Source organism: Peromyscus leucopus, chromosome 14 (assembly GCF_004664715.2).
Source record: "Peromyscus leucopus breed LL Stock chromosome 14, UCI_PerLeu_2.1, whole genome shotgun sequence".
NCBI classification, from domain to species: Eukaryota; Metazoa; Chordata; class Mammalia; order Rodentia; family Cricetidae; genus Peromyscus; species Peromyscus leucopus.
In genome coordinates, this window is record NC_051075.1 from 88,673,106 (window position 1) to 88,685,909 (window position 12,804).

Below are 12,804 nucleotides of genomic sequence, written 5' to 3' on the forward strand. Positions count from 1 at the left end.
GAAAAAAGATTCTCCTAGCAGCTGTTGTTACTCAGGAAATTACACAGGTTTGTGGATCTCTCTGTAAAGGCCAAATCTATATTTCACAATTTCACAGGCTGTCGGGAGGTTGCTAACACAGAGAATGCCCTAAGCTTTTCACCAGTAGAGATAGTCATTGCCTACATAGGAAGCGAGAAGACTCAGGCTGGTCAAGTTGGACAAGAATTGGAGGTGAGAGTGATATTATTTTGGATCTACACAGAAGAGTCTAGAAACAACTATAGCTCTAAATGTGTACATTGTTATTTATAAGTACACACATGTACACACATGTGAATATTTCCTATATTCCCTAGCTGTATGTGTCAATGGGCCCAAGAACAGAAGAGTAAGGAACACATTTAAGGTCCAGATCTTGGCTTCTAAGATAATGGCTGAAGGGCTGGAGCATGGAAGATACGGAGTAAGCTTGGAGCATCTTACACAGGGAGCAAGGACAACGGAATGAGGAAATCAGCGGAAAGGAAAAGGAGGCCAGTGTGCACAGGCTCCTACTGGCCACGGAAACCCTGGAAAAGTAAACAAGGAAGTAAGTTAGCTGTGGTGGCTGGCTCACAACTTTAATCCCATCACTCAAGAGGCAGAGGCAGGTGGAACTCTGTGAGTTCAAGGCCAGCCTGATCTACATAGAGAGTTCCAGAACAGTTAGGGCTATATAGGGAGACTTTGTCTCAAAAAACAAAACAAAATAAAAATAAAATAATGAAGTAATGGATTATAATTTCCTGCATGAAACAGGAGTCCTTCATCCAATGCAGACACAAAGGAATGAATAAATACACTCAAGGTCTGATGAAGGGCAGGATATTTGCTCTTTATATTCTATTTACTCATAGCTGTAATGTATGTCCCCATAAAAAACTTAATTTCAAAGGGAAAAGGTAATTTCACAGTGAGAAATCCTGGCAGTCACCACCTGATCAAGTGGTCACAGTTTACCTGCATTCGTGATAAAACAAGTTGGCGGCATGTGTCACCCACTAGGATGCAATGAAAAGTGGCTGCTCTGGTAGTTTGGCCAAAGGTGCATGACCTCAGTCTATTTATGATCAAACTCCAGTTTTGGGTTCTGTCTTTCTGTACCCTGGAAGATGGCAGTCCATGCCTACAGAGCACGGCACCTGAACGGACGCAGGGGCAACTTGTAGGAGGTGTGGTGATACAGCCAGTGGACTCCATTGCAGAGATCTCCCCTCAGTTTCTCTGCTGCAAGCTAAGCTCAAATTCAAAAACATTCTACAAAAAGAAGGGGCCGATCGTCTGGAGAACTGTTGAGTCGTGAAAGTCAAAGGAAAGCCACCCATGGTGGTGCCCGCTGTGGCACTGGGGAAGTAGAGGCAGGAGTCTGAAGCCAGCCTGGGCTGCTGCATATGTGAGGATTACATAATCCTGCATATGTGAATATTATATAAAGTGAAAGAATGACTAAGAAGCTGTTCAGTGTTGAACAAGGCGGGAGGCGCTGTGAGACAGCTCAGTGGATGATGTTGCTCATGATGCAACCTCCAGAACCCGTACAGAGATGGAAGGAGAGATTGGATTCCATAACTCCCCAGAGTTGTCCTCACGCCTCCCACGTACACATACATATACACGTTAATAACCATGAAGCAAACAAAAAAAACCAGACTGGGGAGCCATGCCACCTAAACACAGGTGTGATTTCTGGAAGGGTCTTTTCACTATAAAGACGGTGGGATTAGGGCAAGGAGGACAGCCCAGTCAGGACAGTGTTTGCCTTGCAAACACGCGGATATGAATTTGCTTCCCAGGACCCACGGGGGAAAGTCTGGCATGGTGGTGTCCGCTTGTAATCCCAGAGCTGGGGAGGTGGAGACCCTGAGGCTCTCTCTCCAGTCAGCTCCCCTCCCACACACACACACACATGCACCCACTCGTACACACATGCATATACACAAAGCCCCCTACCATGTGCATATATGCCCACATACACATGAACACACACACAGGATACTATTGAGAACGTTGACAATTCCAGTAGAGTCTGGAGATGAGAGGCAAACTTGTTAAATCCTGATTTAGATGATTTTGCTGAAATGCTCTGAGTGTTCTCATTTGTGAGGAAAACACATTACAGTTCTAGGGGCAACAGAGCGTCTTCATAGCTGTGACTCCACAGGAAGAAGCCTCTGAGTCACAGTTTAGCATCCAGGATGTTTGTTAGGGAGTGCCTCTGACATTGACACCTGTGGAAGGGAAGGGAAGAGAAGGAAGCAAGCACGGGGGCAGGAAACACAGCTGTAAGGAAGAGCAGCAGCCTCAAGTGACCTATGAGGCGCTCTGGAACCACAGTGCCCCAGTCAGGCTGAAAGTGCTGGGACCAATTTTTATTGTGGTGTGTGTGTGTGTGTGTGTGTGTGTGTGTGTGTAAGTTCACATGCTCATGTGTGCACATGCATATGAGGGCTAGAGGACAGCCTCAGGTTTATCCTTTGGGAGCTGTCTATTTTGCCTTTTGAGACAGGCTCTCTCACTGGCTTGGAAGGCACCATGTAGGCCAGGTTGGCTGGTGAGTCCCATGAGATCCTCCCGTCTCCACCATTCCAAGCATGTGCTGTCCCACCTGGCCTCCTACTCCTACATGGATTCTGAGGCTCAAGCTCGGTAGGCAAGCACTTTACCAACTGAGCCATTTCCCTGGTCCAGGCCTTGAGTCTAGAACCACACTTTGATCAGCTATTGGATGTGGAGGGTCCTGATGATGATGTCCCCCCAGGGAGACTGTTCCCCTTGTCTCTGGATACCAGGCACACAAAGTGTTCAGTTTGCTAGTTATTCAAAGGGACTTCTGCTGCCTCACCTGGTGCAGAGAGAGTCCCATTTTAGGAACCAGGTACCTCAGCCCTACGGAATCAGAACGGCAGGAGTGGATCTGGGACCCAGGGGAGTGATAGCAAGTTTGTTTCCCAGGTCCACATATTCTTCCTGCTGGAGACACAGAACCATAGTGAAACCCTTTTGTTCTCTGTCCTTACGCAGCCTGGAAAATGGCATTCCATCTCTGCAGAGTGAGGCAGACCAGCAGGCATAGATACAGCTTGTGAGCAACACAGACAGAAGATTCCATGTCAGGGACCGACCCACCATCATTGCTTCTGTGTTGCAAGTTGAATCCCCCAGTCTGATGCAATGTTCTGTGAGATTCTATGCTAATGGAATATTCCAGAACCCCAGGGTGATGCCTGAGGGATGAGACAATCGAAGCACTCACCCAAATACTTGTCCATTCCTGTTAGAATGAATCATTCCCCGAAGAAGGATTCCAGCGTCTCCAGCTTTTGTCGCCAGATGGCTTTTTGGGGGTGTGATGCCATACCCAGACTCTTCCACAGGCCTCCCAGGCTGTCGAGTTGGACACTGGAGAGCAAGAAGTAGTTAAGCCCTAGTGAGAACTGGGCCACTGGGCTCTGAAGAGTCTCGGTCTGCCACAGGGTCACTTAACTCACGCATCTGTTGTGCCAGCTGTGGTGTGGCTGATGACAAAGGCTGACTCACCTGGCTGAGTCATTTTATATGAGGGATTTATATCTGCCATTTTGCTATTCCTTCTGTCTGTTTTGTCTGTCTATTCCTCCATTTTGTGTTGAAAAAACGTATTTTTAAGATGGGTGTTGTATTATTGGCTGATAATTTAGCACCGGGAAATGGAGGTAAAGAGGGAGGATCAGGAGTTCAGAATTAACCTTGGCTACATAGGAAGCTTGAAGCTAGCCTGAATTACTTGAGATGTTTTAGGGTTTAAGAGTGCTTATTGATTTCTAGTACCCACATCAGGTGGGGGACCTGACACCTGGCCTCTGTGGGCACCAGCATTCACACTCACATACCCACAGACACAGTGTGTGGGAGCACACACACACACACACACACACACACACACGTTAAAAACAAAATCAATCTTTTTTAAGTGAACAAAAAGATACTTTCAAAGTATTTTAATTGCTTGTCTTGTGCCAAAGGCTATCTGTGCTCCATCTGTCACTCATGGAACCTGCAGCCTGTCTTGCCAGTGGTGAATGGGCCAGCTCCAAACCCTGTCTGATCTCTGACTTCTCAGACTGCAGGAGTTTGGATTTTTCAGGAAGCAGACTGAGACAGACTCAGGGCTCAGGATATTTATTAGAGAGAGCTGTTGGGATCAACATCTGTGGATGGGAGGGGAAGGAAACAAGACTGGGCAGAGGAGGAGTTGGAATGAGATGCAGACTGACGGCCTGAGCTAACCCCATCACGGAGCCCTTACACAGCCAAGGCCCACAACGTCACCAGGAGCAGGGCTCAAGTCCGTGGCTCTTTCTGTATTTACTTTGATTGTCAATGGATTGGGCCACTGAGGAAAGGTGTATCTCTCTAGGCAAGGATGCTCTCTGCAGATTAGGCAAACCCTGAAGGAAGTGATTGACAGCCATGTGCAACCACAGTCCCAACAGCTAAACACCAAGTTTCTTCTCAAAGGAAGAGTTAGCCAGTGGTCTGAATGCCACCACAGGGGTCACGTTGGCAGTTTACTCTCTAATTGTTCAGGTGAAAATTGATGTGTTTTGGCCAGCAGCTAAGCAGTGTAGCGCTTAAATGAAACCTGGATTCTATCTTAAACACAGGAAGAAATCGTTATGCTATGTGTGGACAGTTCTTCCTAATTTATTTATTTTTACATTTATTTTATTTGCATGTGTTTTGTGTGCATATGTATGTGTACTCTGTGCATGCCTGGTACAGGTGTCAGATTCCCCTGGACCTAGAGTTATGGATGGTTATGAGCTACCGCAGGGGTGATGGGAACAAAATCCTGGTCCTCTGCAGGAGCAACCAGTGCTCCCACTAGCTGAGCCATCTCTCCAGGCCCTGCCCCTTTCGGCTTTTACAGTAATATGAGTCGAACCCAGGGCTTCTCCCATGCTAGACAAATACTCCACTAGTAAGCAACATCCCCAGCCCAGGTGTACAACTTTTCTCTAAGTCTGAAATACTAAAAATAAAAAGCTGTTCCGAAAAGAATACTCAACAACTGAAGAAACACAGGAAAGATGAAAATCCATTTGAGGTTGTAAATCACGGGTCTCTCGGAGAATCGATGGGAGACCAGCCTGAAACAGAAGTTAAGCTTCATTCTTCCTAAGGCAATGCAATGTGTATGGCTTACAAATGATGGGGCGAGGGGCTGGAGAGATGGCTCGGAGGTTAGAGCACTGGCTGCTTATCTAGAGGGCTTGGGTTCGATTCTTAGTTAGGGTTTCTTTTGCTGTGATGAAACACCACGACCAAAAGCAAGTTGGCCACAGCACTGTTCATCATCAAAGGAAGTCAGGACAGGAACTCAAACAGGGCAGGAAATTGGAGGCAGGAGCTGATACAGAAGCCATGGAGGGGTGCTGCTTATTGGCTTGCTCAGTCTGCTTTCTTATAGAACTGTGGTTCTCAACCTATGGGTTGTGACCCATTTTGGTCAAACAACCCCTTCACAGGGATCACCTAAGACCACCAGAAAACACAGATATTTACATTATGATTCGTAACAGTGGCAAAATTACAGTTATGAAGTAGCAACAAAAATAATTCTAGGGTTCGGGGTCACCACAACATGAGGAATTGTATTAAAGGGTTGCATTAGGAAGGTTGAGAACGACTGTAATGGAACCAGGACCACTAGCCCAGGGATAGTACCATCTGCCATGGGCCCTCCCCTATCAATCACTAATTAAGACAATGCACTAATTAAGGCCTGTCCATAGCCCAGTCTTACTGAGGCATTTTCTCAATTGAGGCTCCCTCCTCTCCAGTGACTCCAGCTTGTGTCGAGTTGACATAAAACTAGCCAGCATAGATTCCCCACACCTACATAGTGGCTCACAACCTCACTTCCACGGGATTCAGTCCCCTTTTCTGGCCACTGCACGAATGTGGTACCCACACATATATGCAGGCCATACACTTAAGAAAAACAGTGGGGCAAGAAAGAGTAGGAAACACTGACTTCACGAGATGGGCCTCGGTTGTGGCCCGCCTCAAAGCGTGTTAGTCTTCTGAATTTCCACACAGAGTTACTGTTCCTGGCCTAGAGCAGAGCTCAGAGGTAAGGGCACTGGCCAAGCATTAGTGAGGTCAGGGTTCATCCCCTGCATCACAAACACTGTTTCTGATGGGCCTAGAGACAGGGGCCTGTAATCTCATTTACTTTAGAGGCTGAAGAAGAGGTAGTCACAAATTCAAGACCTGACCAGGCTATAGAAAGAGTTCAAGGCCGGCCTGGGAAACTTATTAGAGAAGCCAGTTCAAAAGGAAAACCAGGCTGGAGATACAGCCGGAGTGGGGGCACTCTTGTCCGGGTGCAGTTGCTGGTTCCGGCCAGGGGTGCTGGTGCACGGGTGCAATCTTAGCATTGCTGAGGTGAGGCAGGAGGATCTGAAGTTTGAGACTAGTCTAGGCCTCATAGAGAGGTCCTGTCTCAAAACAACCCCACCAGCCCTCTGCTGGCAAAAAATCAAAATCCAAAGTAGTTCCCACCTCCTTCCCTTGTTCCTCTCCCTTGGTCGGCCATCATGGAACTTGTGAAGATGCGTCTTCCTCAGCTGAGACGGGGACTATTTTAGGGGTAATCTCTGCGTCACAGAGGGAGGCAGGAAGGAGCCATTTATTTTCTTCCTTCTCATTCTTGCATGCCCTGCTGTCCAGCTAAGTCATTTTTTAAATGTTTCTCTTTTCCCCCGAGGATATTTAGCCTCTGCCTTTGCTCCGGAACTGGTATCTGTAATCCTTCAACAAAGGCTTCTAAATGTAGAAGAAATGTTTCTTTGCTTGAATTGACCTCAGGCTAAACTACAGAGCATGAAAGCTGCCTTTGTATAAATGAACATATTCATGATGGTACTGGATGCTGGGAATGGCGAAGTTGCCAGTCACTTTGGTATCACCTGGTTATTTCTCCCGGTCTTCTTAACCTTATCCATCCTGACCTTCCTTTTACCTCTCCTGGCCGAAAGCAGAAGGCATCCTTGCTTCCCAGGGAGCCGAAAGCATTACCTTCCTTCCAGGGAGAGATACGGGTAGACTGCTTGGCCCCGTGGCCCTGGGAGATGTGCTTGGGCAGGTGTCAGGCTTTATTATTTCAGCATGCCTTTGAGAAGTAATTAAGTTCAAAACAACGCACTCCACACTTTAAAAATGGTTCCATCATTTGATGCGTAAGACATGCATTGAAAACAACAACTTCCCAACTAAGTTACCCTGAAGGTTTGGGGAGTTGTTGTATCTGCCCTTCCTGTTGCTGGGCACCCAACCCAGACCTCATGTATGTTGGGCAGGTGTTGGACCAGAGAACTGAGTCCCCAGCTCTGGGAAAATGTTCTTCCTCAGATAAAGTAGACACCCAAAGAGTACCTGTTGAATACAGCAGAGTGGAGGGAGACCAGGCTAACTTCAGGAAGCCACGGTAGGGAAATAGGCTTCTGGTTGGAGATCTGACCACCCTGTGTGTGTCCTTTCCACATTGCCAGGGCACTTTCCACACAGTAGTGTGGTGGTATTGTGTTCCACAAAATATTGTGTACCTTAATAAATTTATCTGGGGTCAGAGAACAGACAGCCACTAGATACAAAGGCTAGAAAATGGTGGCACACACACCTTTAATCCTAGCATTCCAGAGATAGAAATCCCTCTGGATCTCTGTGAGTTCAAGGCCACATTGGAAACAGCCAAGCATGGTGACACGCCTTTAATCCCAGAAAGCCAGCCTTTAATCCCAGGGAGTGGTGGTAGAAAGTAGAAAGATATATAAGGCGTGAGGACCAGAAACTAGAGGCATTTTGGCCTGGTTAAGCATTTGGCTGGTTAAGCATGTGGCTGGTTAAGCATTCAGGCTTTGGAGCAACACAGTTCAGCTGAGATTCATTCTGGATGAGGACTCAGAGGCCTCCAGTCTGAGGAAACAGGACCAGCTGAGGAACTGGTGAGGTGAGGTAGCTGTGGCTTGTTCTGTCTCTCTGATCTACCAGCATGGACCCCAATAACTGACCTCGGGTTTGATTTTATTAATAAGAACTTTTAAGATTCATGCTACACAGTAGCTCATGAAACCCTCAGGAGGACTCTGTAAGAGGAGAGAGGTCGGCTCTGTTCATAATGTCCTGAGATGAAATTACTTGCCTGGAGTCAAACAAGTAATAAGTGGCAGAAGTGGAACCAGTCCCAGGTCTGGTGAATGCCTTTGGTGTCAGGGCACCAGATGGGCACCAGCAGGAGCTCCTGGTGCTGGAGCTCTCCTGAATCACTGCTGCTGGAGGGCATGAGACTCTCAGAGGCTGAAAATGAAAAGTCACTGGGCTGAAAATGTCCCGAAGCTCTCCAGCCAGCAATAAACTCCAAGCAGATGCATCTACACTGAAGAAAAGGCAAACCGCACACACAGCCACGTCAGTGGACAGAAGGACGGCAGATGAGTTCCCCTTTGCACTGTTTGCAATAATTCATTTAGGCCGTTACTGTGCTGTGAGCTCAGGATGAGCTGGAAGCCATGCTTTGTTCCAAGAAGAGAACCTGAGTTACGACTGACTGTGTCATACAACAACCTCTCTACAACTGAAAGCATTTTGTCCAAGACACTAATGAAGCAATACTCAGAATCATGCATTGAATTCTTCTGGGAAACCTTAAAAAAGGGTCTACCAGATTCACCAGGGGACAAAATAACCAGGCAGATCCCCACTACAGTTTGGATGGGGACTGTTCCCGAGGCTCACGTGCTGCAGGCTTTTGGAAAGTGACTAGACCCTGAGGATTCTGATGTCAACACAGTTACCCATTGAGGGAGTAAAATTATTAGATGGTGCTGGGGGTGTGATATGTAGAAACTTTAGAAGTGGGGTGTAGTTGGAAGGAGCAGGCCGCTGAGGATGTGAGTGGCACTACAAGGGCCTGTCTTGTCCCTGGCTTCCTTGTTCTGCCTTCCAGAGCCCCATAGCAACAGTCAGATGACCATGGAACCTTAGGAACCATACGCCAGAATAACACGCCGTGACTAATGTCAGCCACTGTGTTACAACCATGAAAAACTGAGGAAGGGCTGTTGAGATGGCTCCACGGTAAAACCACTTGCTGCTAAGTCCCTAAGTTTGGGCCATGGCTGGCATAAACACTTAATTTTCAACACTTACCAAAAGGCTACTACAGCCAACGCCAGGGTGATCGTGAGTCAGACCCAGAAGTTTTTTTATGCACACCGCCAGAGAATAGCAGACAGGCTGAATCTTGGGTCCCGCTCAGCACAGTCATCTCTGAATGGATTACCATCTGTTTAGTCAACCGCAGCCTAGCCAGCACTGGTCACCAGAGACCGTCCACCTAGGCAGAAGCAAGTTCTTTCAGCTGAGAGGGCTGGACTCTTCCCAGGGGACACAGTGAAGTTATCACTGTTAATAACTTCGTGTTGACATGTGTCTGTCCCAGTTTTACATCCTTCTTGACCATGCTGGCTTTTCTGAGCTTGGAAGACAGACAGCCCTTGCTTGTGACTGAGATGAGTTCTTAAGAGTTGATTTCGAATTTGTGTCTTCCACAGACACCACGTCATAAATACCGACCGCGTTCTTCCTCCCCACCTAACTCCTGGAATAATGGGGCCCAAGTGTGGTCACTACAGGAAGTGTGCCTCCAGTGTGGCAGCTAGCTTAGAGGCAGCCTTGGATCTCCTGGAGAGAGCGGAGCTAGTCTCTTCTGGCTTGTTCAGAAAGTGAGGGGAGTGCCAGGAAGTGGGGAAGTCCTTCTTTGAGCCACCTTCTTCAGGGGCTGGGGAGATGCCATGGGGGTGGGGTTTCCTAGCAATGCTGGTGAGAGAGAGAGAGAGAGAGAGAGAGAGAGAGAGAGAGAGAGAGAGAGAGAGAGAGAGAGAGACTGCTAAAGGTAGAAAAATATAAAATGCTTCCTTTTGTTTTCAATTTGTTTATGTGGTTCTAAAGAAAAAATTTACATATTTTTATGTTATGTTGTAGGAAGGCAGCTTTACATGTAACCACAAGTACTTAATTTTTGCATATACTCACCAAAGTGTCACAGTTTCTGTCTCAGGGCTCAAACATTTTTATGTTTTGTTCTGACCAGGGAAGCAAGAAATTTGCACAAAACTCACTCAGCCTTAATGTTTTACCTCTTGATACACACCTCCCACCAGGAGTCTCCGAAGCATAAGGAGGACTGGTTGGAAGTATCCTCAGGACAGAAGCTTGGCCAGCACAAAGCCAGAGTGGCCATGCCACCCTAGTTCAGTCTTGGGAGTATCAGAGTACAGGGCTTAGGTTTCAAGTTCTGTTTACTGGAAAGCGCGGCCTCTGGGAGCTGCAGATAGCTACTTCCCTTGGACTCCTGGCTGTGAACTCTGACATCTGTAGCTCCATCAGAAATCTATGCCCGTGGGCGCGGAGACTGCCCTGAGGGGAGTGGGGAGATAAAATGCAATATGGTCTCTATCCTCTCTGTTCACACACACACACACACACACACACACACACACACACACCCGCTCCTCTGTCTCACCTGACTTCCAGACAGGAACTATTAGGAAAGTCAGGATGGCAGAGAATTAAGTCAAGTGCGAGGCTTCTCTAAGCATCTCTCATTAGCAGGCTAGGGTAAGTTGGGCAGAAACAATAGATTCTCCTACCCTCTCAGGTTCTTCAGTCTTTTGCTTATCAATCTGCCTTTCCCACTGATGTCAACCATTTCACTTCAAAGAAGTAGATGCAGGCTGGGCTGTCGATCACCAGCAGAGAGCCAGCTCAGTATTCAGAAGCCTTGGGTTCCCTGGGTAGCATCACTCATACACTGTCGTCATCATCATCATCATCATCACCACCGTCATCGTCATCACCATCGGTAATTAGTTGCATCACCTAAATTCCTCGCCTGCTGTCATTATCATGAAATCTAGAGCTGTTGGCAGGGCATTCAAAGCCTTCTCCATCTGGAGACAACTTTCTCAGGCCTGCTGTACTTCAGTTCTGCAGTGTGGTCTGAAGGCTCATGCCTTCTTACAGTCTGCTCTTTCACTGGGAATGTCTATTGTCCTGCTACTGCCTCATCAAGTGGAGGCCAGGTAAAATGCTGTCTCCTAGTTGAGCTCACCGATGTCCCCAGCTCTCATTAACTGTTCCTTCCATTACAGCTCAACTTGTGCATCTCAGAAAGCACTCAACATTCTGCTACCTTCAGCCATGTTCAGCTTCTCCTGTGTACTTCCACCATAACCATGGCTCTCAAACTTTCCTAGCAATAGCAAAAAACCAGAAATTCATTTCACACTTCGATCAAATATACACAGCTCTATATGCCTTACGTTTCAATATTGTGTTCTTCCTTTATTTAACAGCTCTGAAATCAGAACATAGCAATGAGACATTTTGATAAGATTTTCTTTATTACTTCTTTGAGGCTGGGCTTCACTGTGTAACCCTGGCTGGCCTGGAACTTGCTATGTAGATCAGGCTGGTCTTGAACTCTGGGAGATCTGCCTTCTTCTGCTTAGCTGGTGCTGGGATTAAAGGCCTGTCTGGTTTTGATTTTATCATTCTTTTAAATAAAAAAGTGTAAGGATGTTTTGGCTCCATGTTTGTCTGTGTACCATATACATCCCTGGTGCCTGTGGTGGCCAAGAGGACGATGCAGCCCTTGGAACTGGAGTAGATGGTTGTGAATGCCCACGTGGGTACTGGAATCAAACCCTGGTCCTCTGGAAGAGCAGCCTATGGCATGGCTCATATTTGGTGGCATTTTGATTTGCTGAAATATAGCACAAAGCTGAAAGCTTCACTGTTACCCTTTTTGTTATAGAGGATGTTCTCTTATTTGGCTTTTTGCTCTTTTGGTAATGAAATTTGCTGATCATGACCCACAAAATGATTTCCCTACTCATTAAGGATTGTCATATGCAGCTTCAAAAACTACTTGGAGCAGCTGGGTGTGGTGTGGAGCATTGGGGAGGCTGAGGTGGGGCGATCAAGACTTTGAGGCTAGTTAGGGCCTCACAGACAGATCCTGTTTCATAACCCCCTTCAAAACAAAACTAACCTTAGTGAACTGGACTGTTTACACCCATACAACAGGATTAAGAACTAAGCCCAGCTGGATTACCAGGAATGCAAGTCAGCTGTGCATGTAAACATGACCTTTTTAGAAAAATTCTTTGACAATTTCACACATGTATGTGATACATTTTGGCCATTTTCTCTCCCCCATTACCTTCTCATTCTCCTTTCTCTTACTTTTCTTGATTGCTTGCCTTTATGACTAGGTCTTATGAACCCCAAGGGTTGACCTCACCTCAAGATTTTCCTGTCTCAGCCTGCAGAATGCTGTGATGACAAGCGTTCACCACCACACCTGGTTTGTACGCATGACAAATTTCAAGAAAGATGAATCTGCAAATATTTTATTGGACGTTCAGGCAGGGACTTCCTCAAATCCTTTTTTTTTTTTTTTTTTTTTTGAAGGCTACAAGAGTAACCAAACTCTCAGGGTAAACAGCCCCCACCTCAGCAAGATTACTGGGCTTACCCACCATTACACTCTCCTAGGCTTCAAAACTCTCCCCTTTCCCACCCTAAACTGTTACACCACTCAATCCCAGTTAAGTCTCCTAGCCGAAAGACCTGCTTTAAACCAAATCCCCCAAATCTTGTACTAGCCCCAGACCTCTCTCAAGATACTGCAAAGACGTAACTCCACGGACTCCCTTGACTGCTATAAAACAATAA